Source organism: Rhinatrema bivittatum, chromosome 2, assembly GCF_901001135.1.
Source record: "Rhinatrema bivittatum chromosome 2, aRhiBiv1.1, whole genome shotgun sequence".
NCBI lineage: Eukaryota > Metazoa > Chordata > Amphibia > Gymnophiona > Rhinatrematidae > Rhinatrema > Rhinatrema bivittatum.
The window spans coordinates 382548861-382561271 of NC_042616.1; the positions used below are offsets into that span (position 1 = coordinate 382548861).

The following is a 12411-nucleotide window of genomic DNA, read 5'->3' on the forward strand; positions in this document are numbered from 1 at the left end:
AGGGTCACGTGGGTCCCAAACCTTTAACCTAGTGAACCCTTAAGACAAAAACCAAACATGAAAATACACAACCAGAAAGTGAAGTTTCAAAGCATGTGACAACATTTGTAGTCACCAGAATCAAAGCAATTCAACTTCTTTGGTAATTACATTCAGAGAGGACAAGATATCAAATAGCACATGATATTGTAACTGAAATGACCAGCACATTTAGTGGAAACATGTACATACATTGTTACAAATGGCTACATGTCATATACATATATACATATTATGATCTTATCCATTTACAAAACCTAGAAAGTGGAAGTGGCAACTCAATAGCAACAGTGTGCTGATGTCACCACAACAATATGATGGCAAGAGAAGGCCCAGACAGTCCATGTTGAAAGAGTGCACTCAAATGGGACAGCCTAATGTCATTGGCAGCAAAGTTCAAGAGAAGGCTCAGACAGTCCATGTTGAAATAATGTTCAAGAAGCAGGACTGGAGAAAGGACTGGAGAAAGCAGCCTGGAGGAAGCAGGACCAGGATTGAAGAGTGGAGCATGGAACATAAAAACATAAGAAATTGCCACGCTGGGTCAGACCAAGGGTCCATCTAGCCCAACATCCTGTTTCCAACAGAGGTCAAACCAAGCCACAAGAACCTGGCAATTGCCCAAACACTAAGAAGATCGCATGATACTGATGCAATTAAAGCAGTGGCTATTCCCTAAGTAAACTTGATTAATAGCAATTAATGGACTTCTCCTCCAAGAACTTATCCAAACCTTTTTTGAATCCAGCTACACTAATTGCACTAACCAGATCCTCTGGCAACAAATTCCAGAGCTTAATTCTGCATTAAGTGAAAAAGAATTTTCTCCGATTAGTCTTAAATGTGCTACTTGCTAACATCATGGAATGCCCCCTAGTCCTTCTATTATTTGAAAGTGTAAATAGCCGATTCACATCTACTCATTTAAGACCTCTCATGATTTTAAAGACCTCTATCATATCCCCCCTCAGTTGGACCTGAACTGGAGAGTGCTGCATGGAGACTGAAGGACCAGGTTTGAAGAGTGCAGCATGGAAGCAGCAGCCCTAGAAGATGAGACAGCAGCATGAAGCCAGAAGCAGGATGAGATGATAAGAGACAGCAGCATGGAGACAGAAGTATGGAGCCAGCAGCAGGATGAGATGAGAAGAGACACCAGCATGAGGACAGCAGCAGAATGAGATGAAAAGAGTTACCAGCAGCAGGACCGTGACTGGAGACTGCATCTAGGAGCCAGGATTATGGGCAGAGCATTGAGGAGGGCATTACAAGTAAGAGGCAAAAAATCATGGAGAGACAGTAGTCCATCCACATCAGCAAGCCGGTACAAAAACTCTGTAGAGAGGATGGGCCCAGAAGTCATAAGAACATAAGAAAATGCCATACTGGGTCAGACCAAGGGTCCATCAAGCCCAGCATCCTGTTTCCAGCAGTGGCCAATCCAAGCCATAAGAACCTGGCAAGTACCCAAAAACTAAGTCTATTCCATGTTACCATTGCTAATGGCAGTGGCTATTCTCTAAGTGAACTTAATAGCAGATAATGGACTTCTCCTCCAAGAACTTATCCAATCCTTTTTTAAACACAGCTATACTAACTGCACTAACCACATCCTCTGGCAACAAATTCCAGAGTTTAATTATGCGTTGAGTAAAAAAGAACTTTCTCCGATTAGTTTTAAATGTGCCCCATGCTAACTTCATGGAGTGCCCCCTAGTCTTTCTACTATCCGAAAGAGTAAATAACCGATTCACATCTACCCATTCTAGTCCTCTCATGATTTTAAACACCTCTATCATATCCCCCCTCAGTCATCTCTTCTCCAAGCTGAAAAGTCCTAACCTCTTTAGTCTTTCCTCATAGGGGAGTTGTTCCATTCCCCTTATCATTTTGGTAGCCCTTCTCTGTACCTTCTCCATCGCAATTATATCTTTTTTGAGATGCGGCGACCAGAATTGTACACAGTATTCAAGGTGCGGTCTCACCATGGAGCGATACAGAGGCATTATGACATTTTCCGTTTTATTCATCATTCCTTTTCTAATAATTCCCAACATTCTGTTTGCTTTTTTGACTGCCGCAGCACACTGTACCGATGATTTCAATGTGTTATCCACTATGACACCTAGATCTCTTTCTTGGGTTGTAGCACCTAATATGGAACCCAACATTGTGTAATTATAGCATGGGATATTTTTCTCTATATGCATCACCTTGCACTTATCCACATTAAATTTCATCTGCCATTTGGATGCCCAATTTTCCAGTCTCACAAGGTCTTCCTGCAATTTATCACAATCTGCTTGTGATTTAACTACTCTGAACAATTTTGTGTCATCTGCAAATTTGATTATCTCACTCATCGTATTTCTTTCCAGATCATTTATAAATATATTGAAAAGTAAGGGTCCCAATACAGATCCCTGAGGCACTCCACTGTCCACTCCATTCCACTGAGAAAATTGCCCATTTAATCCTACTCTCTGTTTCCTGTCTTTTAGCCAGTTTGCAATCCACGAAAGGACATCGCCGCCTATCCCATGACTTTTTACTTTTCTTAGAAGCCTCTCATGAGGAACATTGTCAAACGCCTTCTGAAAATCCAAGTATACTATATCTACCGGTTCACCTTTATCCACATGTTTATTAACTACTTCAAAAAAGTGAAGCAGATTTGTGAGGCAAGACTTGCCCTGGGTAAAGCCATGCTGACTTTGTTCCATTAAACCATGTCTTTCTATGTGTTCTGTGATTTTGATGTTTAGAACACTTTCCACTATTTTTCCTGGCACTGAAGTCAGGGATGTGAATCGTTTTTTGACAATTTAAAATATCGTCCGATATATTTTAAATCGTCAAAAATCGTTAGAGGCGATATTTAATAGGAATTCCCCCAATTTATCTTCAAAAATCGTAAATCAGGGGGAGGGGAAGGGGGAGGGCGGGAAAACCGGCACACTAAAACATCCCTAAAATCCACCCGACCCTTTAAAATAAATCCCCCACCCTCCCGAACCCCCCCAAAATGTCTTAAATTACGTGGGGTCCAGTTGGGGGGGTCCCGTTGTAATCTTCCACTCTCGGGCCACGGGTGCGTTGATAGAAATGGCGCCGGCACTACCTTTGCCCTGTCATCAGGGCAAAGGTAGCGCCGGCGCCATTTTGCTTCTTGTCCCCTGACGGCACGAGTGAAGGAGATCGCTCCCGGACCCCCGCTGGACCCCCAGGGACATTTGGCCAGCTTGGGGGGGCCTCCTGACCCCCACAAGACTTGCCAAAAGTCCAGCGGGGGTCCGGGAACATAAGAACATAGGAAAATGCCATACTGGGTCAGACCAAGGGTCCATCAAGCCCAGCATCCTGTTTCCAACAGTGGCCAATCCAGGCCAGAAGAACCTGGCAAGTACCCAAAAACTAAGTCTATTCCATGTAACCATTGCTAATGGCAGTGGCTATTCTCTAAGTGAACTTAATAGCAGGTAATGGACTTCTCCTCCAAGAACTTATCCAATCCTTTTTTAAACACAGCTATACTAACTGCACGAACCACATTCTCTGGCAACAAATTCCAGAGTTTAATTGTGCGTTGAGTAAAAAAGAACTTTCTCCGATTAGTTTTAAATGTGCCCTATGCTAACTTCATGGAGTGCCCCCTAGTCTTTCTACTATCCGAAAGAGTAAATAACCGATTCACATCTACCCATTCTAACCTCTTTAGTCTTTCCTCATAAGGGAGCTGTTCCATTCCCCTTATCATTTTGGTAGCCCTTCTCTGTACCTTCTCCATCGCAATTATATCTTTTTTGAGATGCGGCGACCAGAATTGTACACAGTATTCAAGGTGCGGTCTCACCATGGAGCGATACAGAGGCATTATGACATTTTCCGTTTTATTCATCATTCCTTTTCTAATAATTCCCAACATTCTGTTTGCTTTTTTGACTGCCGCAGCACACTGCACCGACGATTTCAATGTGTTGTCCACTATGACACCTAGATCTCTTTCTTGGGTTGTAGCACCTAATATGGAACCCAACATTGTGTAATTATAGCATGGGTTATTTTTCCCTATATGTTTCACCTTGCACTTATCCACATTAAATTTCATCTGCCATTTGGATGCCCAATTTTCCAGTCTCACAAGGTCTTCCTGCAATTTATCACAATCTGCTTGTGATTTAACTACGCTGAACAATTTTGTGTCATCTGCAAATTTGATTATCTCACTTGTCGTATTTCTTTCCAGATCATTTATAAATATATTGAACAGTAAGTGTCCCAATACAGATCCCTGAGGCACTCCACTGTCCACTCCCTTCCACTGAGAAAATTGCCCATTTAATCCTACTCTCTGTTTCCTGTCTTTTAGCCAGTTTGCAATCCACGAAAGGACATCGCCACCTATCCCATGACTTTTTACTTTTCCTAGAAGCCTCTCATGAGGAACTTTGTCAAACGCCTTCTGAAAATCCAAGTATACTGTATCTACCGGTTCACCTTTATCCACATGTTTATTAACTGCTTCAAAAAAGTGAAGCAGATTTGTGAGGCAAAACTTGCCCTGGGTAAAGCCATGCTGACTTTGTTCCATTAAACCATGTCTTTCTATATGTTCTGTGATTTTGATGTTTAGAACACTTTCCACTATTCTTCCTGGCACTGAAGTCAGGCTAACTGGTCTGTAGTTTCCTGGATCGCTCCTGGAGCCCTTTTTAAATATTGGGGTTACATTTGCTATCCTCCAGTCTTCAGGTACAATGGATGATTTTAATGATAAGTTACAAATTTTTACTAATAGGTCTGAAATTTCATTTTTTAGTTCCTTCAGAACTCTGGGGTGTATACCATCCGGTCCAGGTGATTTACTACTCTTCAGTTTGTCAATCAGGCCTACCACATCTTCTAGGTTCACCGTGATTTGATTCAGTCCATCTGAATCATTACCCATGAAAACCTTCTCCATTACGGGTACCTCCCCAACATCCTCTTCAGTAAACACCGAAGCAAAGAAATCATTTAATCTTTCCGCGATGGCCTTATCTTCTCTAAGTGCCCCTTTAACTCCTCGATCATCTAACGGTCCAACTGACTCCCTCACAGGCTTTCTGCTTCGGATATATTTTAAAAAGTTTTTACTGTGAGTTTTTGCCTCTACAGCCAACTTCTTTTCAAATTCTCTCTTAGCCTGTCTTATCAATGTCTTACATTTAGCTTGGCAATGTTTATGCTTTATCCTATTTTCTTCTGTTGGATCCTTCTTCCAATTTTTGAATGAAGATCTTTTGGCTAAAATAGCTTCTTTCACCTCCCCTTTTAACCATGCTGGTAATCGTGTTGCCTTCTTTCCACCTTTCTTAATGTGTGGAATACATCTGGACTGTGCTTCTAGAATGGTATATTTTAACAATGACCACGCCTCTTGAACATTTTTTACTTTTGTAGCTGCTCCTTTCAGTTTTTTCTTAACAATTTTTCTCATTTTATCAAAGTTTCCCTTTTGAAAGTTTAGCATGAGAGCCTTGGATTTGCACACTGTTCCTTTTCCAGTCATTAAATCAAATTTGATCATATTATGATCACTATTGCCAAGTGGCCCCACCACCGTTACCTCTCTCACCAAGTCCTGTGCTCCACTGAGAATTAGATCTAAAATTGCTCCCTCTCTCGTCGGTTCCTGAACCAATTGCTCCATAAAGCTATCATTTATTCCATCCAGGAACGTTATCTCTCTAGCGTGACCCGATGATACATTTACCCAGTCTATATTGGGGTAATTGAAGTCTCCCATTATTACTGCACGACCAATTTGGTTAGCTTCCCTAATTTATCTTATCATTTCACTGTCCGTCTCACCATCTTGACCAGGTGGATGGTAGTATACCCCTAACACCATTGTCTTCTCCGACACACAAGGGATTTCTACCCATAAAGATTCAATTTTGTATTTAGTCTCATGCAGGATGTTTATCCTGTTGGACTCTATGCCATCCCGGACATAAAGTGCCACACCTCCTCCCGAGTGCTCCTCTCTGTCATTGCGATATAATTTGTACCCCAGTATAGCACTGTCCCATTGGTTATCCTCTTTCCACCATGTCTCTGAGATGCCAATTAAGTCTATGTCATCATTTACTGCTATACATTCTAATTCTCCCATCTTACTTCTTAGACTTCTGGCATTAGCATACAAACATTTCAAAGTTTGTTTTTTGTTTGTATTTTCATTCTGCTTTCTAATTGATAGGGATAAGTTAGAATTTTTTAGCTCAGGTGAGTTTTTAGTTACAGGCACTTGGACTACTTTTCTAATTATTGGAACCTCACTGTCGGGATGCCCTAATTCTAATGCATCATTAGTATCCTTTAAAGATACCTCTCTCCGAACCATGCGCTGCTGAGCGAATGTTGGCTTTCCCCTTTGTTCTAGTTTAAAAGCTGCTCTATCTCCTTTTTAAAGGTTAGCGCCAGCAGTCTGGTTCCACCCTAGTTAAGGTGGAGCCCATCCCTTCGGAAGAGACTCCCCCTTCCCCAAAAGGTTCCCCAGTTCCTAACAGAACTATAGGATGAGCATGTCAGAAGTGGGATTTGAACCCACGCCTCCATCAGGAGACCAGAACACCCAGCACAGGGAAGCAGGAAGACTTGAGTCTGGTGCCTTAGACCACTCGGCCATTCTGACAACTGGCCGAGCACTTGGCCATTCTGACAACTGGCCAGCATAGGAGCTCTGTAGAGAGAATGGGCCTGGCTTGTTTTCAGCTGGCATCTTTGAATGTAAATCTTTAATGTTGGTTGGCACCAAGCCGCATCATAGGCCTTTAGTACCTCCTCTGGGCTTTTTGATATCTGAGGGTGGCATCTCCTTTGCTGGCCTACCCTAGCTGTGCCCTGAGAGCCAGGGACTGCTTCTTTGAGTTGACTCCTGTGTAGAGGGTGATGGCATGGGTGCTGACTGTGGCAAATTCTGTATTAGTTGCAGGACTGCAGTCGTTAAATTGTTTATCGATGTGGAGACGGTGGTTAGACCCTGTGTAAGGGCTGCTGACTGCTGCTGTATGTTCTGGGTGTGGGTGACCTGAGCCCTCCTCAAGCAGACCATCTCTGCCTGTATATGTTGCAGGTACAGCCCTTTCCTCTTCTTGATGCTGTCAAGTGTGTCTTGGATTGTGTGATCCACTGCTGCTGGTGCTGCAGGTACTGGGGTTGGTGGTAGCTGAGGCACTGTCTGTGGCTCCAATGCTGGCATAGCCAGGATGGTGGGCTGAGCTGGCTGGCTCTCTGGTGCATCCTGCTGGTCATATGGCATACTGGAGGCAGGTGGCTATTGGGAAGCTAACTCCCATGGCAGGGATGTACCCTCCATAAAACTGGAGTGGTATAGGCTAGAGTCGAGGGGTAGGGGTGCCCCATAGCTGCTCCTGTTCTGGCTGCTGCTGCTGCTGCTCCTCCTCCTCGCTCTACTGGATCTGAGCATCCAGTTGAAAGGCTGCACTGAGACTTGGGTCTGTGCTTCTGGTCTCTGGGGCTTCACGGCTGGGTCTGGGGGTTTCCTGGGTGAGAGCTGTGGAAACAAAGAAGAGATAATTATGAATGCTAAGGGTACATGTGTTGTTTGGCATAATATATGCACTTTGCATCAACCAATGTGAGCATCTTATGCCAAAAAATGTGGACATCTGTAGCAGACTTGACATTTTCAGGTGATGTGAACTTACTGGCCCTGGCTCATGTGGTGTGCAGATTCTTGTCATTTCCTCAAACACATTCGGTCCCAGCCATTGAATCAGATGCTGCTCCATCAGCGTCAGACTATTGGGCAAGGAGCTTCTCCCCCCATCTGGCACAGATATTTGTCCAGCTTGCCACCTTGTTTTTCAACTGTGCCTTGACATATCGGGAGCTGTGGACCACCTGTTCTCTAGTCCTCTTGATTCCGCTGCATTGAGATATGGCCTGGGCGATGGTGTGTCATATCTGGCCCTTGACTACCCTTAACTGCCTGGTTTCCAAACACTGGTTGTAATTTTCAAGAACCCTGGCAATGGCAGATCATTGTCCTCAACGCTGAACTTGTAGGCACAAAGATGAGACCAACCTGCTGCCTGGCTGCTGGAGGATTGGGTTGCCACTTCCACTTCCAGAGAGGTGTCACTTTCCTCGCTCTTGCTCCTACTCCCCACTACCCTCCCTTCCTCCCCCTGTGCACCTGACCTGCCAACTCCCCCCCCTGCTCTATCTAGTCCTACCGTGCTGTTCTCCTCCCACCACATTCACCTGCCTAGCCCCTTTCCTCTCCCGCTGCCTCCCGCCGCCTCCTATCCTTCTCTCTTATCTCTACTTCTGCCCCTACTCCTACTTCTCCTCCTCCTACCACTCCTGCCCTCCTCTTCTCTCCTTCTCTCCCTCCTCTCCTCATGCCTCTCCTGTCTCCCCAAGCCTTCCATGTTCCATCCTCTCTACCTTCTCACTCCTCTAGTCCTCACTCCTCCGCCACTCCTCACTTCTCCACCTCTCCAACAGTCCTCCACTCCTCACTTCCTCACAAAGGGCCAAACTGACAAACAAGATAAACTAACAAAAATTTCCACACACAGATAAAGACAAGAGGCAAAGGTAGAGGAAATCAGATGAGAACACAAAACAGGACAACTCACTCAGATAATTGCCAATAAACTCCTAAACTCCAACCAACAAACCTCCTCTCCTCTCCTCTTTCTCCAACGCCTGCCACACCCTTAAAGAGGTGCTGCAGGAAGCTGGTATATATAAACAAAGAAAATAACGCACCAGATGTAAAATGACGCTCACTGCGTAAAATGATGCGCAATGTAATAGAGTATCACGAGTTGCAAAACTTACATATGCAATGCGGTATATCAGTAATTTCCCTAACCATGCCTATCTTTTTATCACAGGACACTAACATACTATGTTTCTGTTTTATTTACAGCATTTTAATGAATCTAGGCCTTGGATCTTTAAATATGTCCCCATATGCTTTATAATGAAGACTGTTAACCATTTTAATAGCTACCCTCTGAATTGACTCTATTCATTTTATATAATTTGGAAGGTGCAGTCTACAGAATTGTACACAATATTCCAAATGAGGTTTCACCTATACATGGGCAATATCATCTCCTTTTTGCTGCTGACCATTCATCTCCCTATGCACGAAAGTATCCTTCTGGTTTATGCCATCATCTTATCCAGCTGTTTGGACATCTTACGATCATCAGATATGATCACTCCCAGATCTCGCTCTTGTTTCATTCATGCTCAGAAGAATTTCACTCCCCAAACTGTACCTCTTCCTTGGTTTTGCAGCCCAAATGCATGAATCTGCATTTTTTAGCATTAAATATTAGCTACCAGTCTCTAGACTGTTCCTCAGGCTTTGCTAGATCCATCCTCATGTTTTCTACACCTTCCCAGGTGTCTACCCTATTGCAGATTTTGGTATCATCTGCAAAAAGATGTAATCATATTATGTTAAAAACAAAACCAAATCTATTATTTTATGTAAGAAGGCATATCTCCTACATTAGAGATATAGGATAAATCACCCTTTGAGTAGATACATTACAAAGTGCATGAATCTTATGTAAAAGCCAATATAAACATTAAAACTCTTGATTAGCAGGATAAGCTCTGGATAAGTATCATTCACATATTCATCGGGGACTGATATGCCGATTCTTTCAGTAAAGCAAACTGGAGGTTTGAATATGCTGAAAAAATGTGTTGATTCATCCACAACCAATAGCTAGCTTGCACGGCATAGGGTTATTTTTTCTTTGTTTCTATGTTGCTACCATGACCATGCTAGTGCGGCCAAAATTTAAAGCATGCATGGTAAAACATGTTGTGTACCACAGCATTTACTGTACTGCTGGGAAGGAGTGTCATCTTATTAGCTGTGTGGTGTGGCCTATTGCCCTCCCTCGTGAAAGCATGGGATTCGTAGGTTAGTATCGGGGAGCTTGAATTATTATTGTGTTTTTATTTTATAATGATGCATTACTGTATATTTTTTAATGATAAATGATGTAAACTGCTTTGGCTGCTCTTCAGGGTAAAGAGATGGTATAGAAATGAAAAAGAGAAAGGCACCTCTGTTCTCTGAAGGAGACTACTCTTGATGTAGGTGTGTGCTGAAAATGCATTGACTGATGGAGTTAACTTAAGTACTGAGGCTGCTGGGCTCCAACTGTGTAGTATGTATGGAAACTCATATCTCTATCACAGCCAGTGTCAGAAAACTCCTGGCCTGCAGCATGAAAAGTAAGAGTCATTCCGTATATCCCAAAGCCAGTTATAGCAGCTGCACTGATTAACTATGGGAATCCATATTATTTTTATTGCTTGCATAGTACTATGATAGGGGACAGAAAGAAAATATAGGAAATAAGTTACAGGTAATGCCTTTGTATTTGATTAAGATGACAACATTTTCAATTGCAGTCCATTCTTCCAGTGGGTGAAAATGAATACCATGAGTACACTGTGACAAGTATCTGGTGCCCCCTTAGAGCTGACTGGTATTCACAAGTTGTTGCCAGTACTGGATCATTATCTGGTTTTGGAGAGAAAAAAATCACTTGCAACCAATTTCATACCAATTTTACATGCATTCTATGATGTGGAAGCAAATTTATTTGCAAACTAAAACCAGTTTGCTGCAAGTTTCCGTAATTAGAAGGAATGTTAAACAACAACTGCCAAATTCCATATTTTTCCTTTCCACAATATAAAGAACATCATGATAACAATGGAGAGCTCCTTGGTGCTGAGTCTAATACTTTGATAGTTGCCTGGATTTATAGAGCCTTTTTTCTGGCTTGACAGTTTCTTCCTGCTCCCATGGGCTCACAGAACAATTGGAATCAGGACGGAAATCTGGAATCATGAGCCTTCATTCGCAATTATTCAGGGATTTTTTCCCATTTTAAATCTCTTTCTACTTCCTTTAGTCCATTCATTGCAGGGAAGTCCTATACCAGGGCCCATGCACCACGGCTCTTTCCATTAGCCATTAGATGTGTCCATTGAGTGATAACTGTGACTCCCCAGGGGCTGTAATACTGCCTCTGCAGCATGCCCAGCCTTGGTTGATCTGGGGAGCAGAAGATCCTAGCTGAAAATTGAACCCAGATCCCTCCACATGGTAGTGCATAGTACTGTCACTGAGCCACTGGGTTGGTCCCATATAGCGTTTTACTCTGAACTGAATTGAAGCATATTATAAAATTTTAGCAGTTCAGGATCCAAGATGGTGCTGACACAGTGTTCATGTCAAGCCCTGTGATCCAAAGACCTATTTTCCTTTTTCTTTTTCCTGTATTTACTTACCTTCCAATGGGTAAGCACAAAGGACAGGTTAGGACCCATGCTTAAGTTTCTTCTTTCCTGTGATGCCTCTTTTGATATCCATGGGCAAGTTTGTCCTGCTTGATATGGTGCAGCGTGCAATGGGAGAATCTCTTGCTATGGGGGCATTGGGAGTAATATCTCTGCTGAAGATCAAAAGTCCAAACATCCAACTAGTCACCTCAGCGATAGGAAGTGAACAGCATAGATTACCATCTGAGGAGCCACTCTTTGTTGGCCTTTCAAGATCCAGGCCATTGCTGGCCAGCAGCAAGGCTAACTCCCTTGCAACTTCCATCTTTTCTATAATGCCAGAGACAGCTTGGGGCCAGCAAAGAATCAACATGCTGGGCCAGGAAGCTCTTGGCAGGGAATGGAGCTCCACAGACACTACCACTACCTTTGATCTCTCTGGAGTGGGAGGCCTCCAGTGGAAAGGAGGACATGCAAGCTAGATTAGAAATGGAGAAATTCTGGTAAGGCTGAGACAATCAATATGGAGCTAATTAATTTAGGACTTGATATACTAAAGCTTTTCTCCCATTCTGTGTCTATGGGACAAATGCTTTATTAAATGAGGCCCTTAATTTATCGATTTATATTCTGCACATTCTAGACTTAGTGGTCAGTTCAAGCATATTTTAGAGATAAAACACTTCACATCAATACATACAGTTTAAAGAATAAATACAAATAAAAAACTATGGAATAAATATAAACAAACACATAAATACATCTTTTAAGCTAAGCCTTAATACAATGAGCAATTAAAAATTGTTCTGGTAGCTCTATATAACTCTACTAACAAGAATTCTGTGGCATTTAAAATTGTTGGAGGTAATTTTCAAAAGGATTTACACATGTAAAATTGGGTTTTATGCATGTAAATGTACTTTATGTGCATAAATGGTTTTTTGAAATTTGCTACTTTTATACATGTAACTCCTTTGAAAATTCACTCCATAGTGCTGAATTTTCAAAAGATTTTACATGCATACTCAC

At 42.6% G+C, this 12411-nt stretch overlaps 1 protein-coding gene and 1 non-coding gene across 2 annotated transcripts in view; one reads left to right on the forward strand and one right to left on the reverse strand.

Moving 5' to 3' along the window:
* The window catches only part of ADAMTS16 (ADAM metallopeptidase with thrombospondin type 1 motif 16), an 806542-nt gene that overhangs the window by 681405 nt on the left and 112726 nt on the right, over window positions 1-12411 (forward strand).
* TRNAL-CAA lies at window positions 6610-6718 on the reverse strand. Its single transcript has 2 exons — window positions 6681-6718; window positions 6610-6655 (listed from the first exon to the last, which is right to left on the reverse strand). It is a non-coding gene; the product is annotated as a tRNA-Leu (tRNA).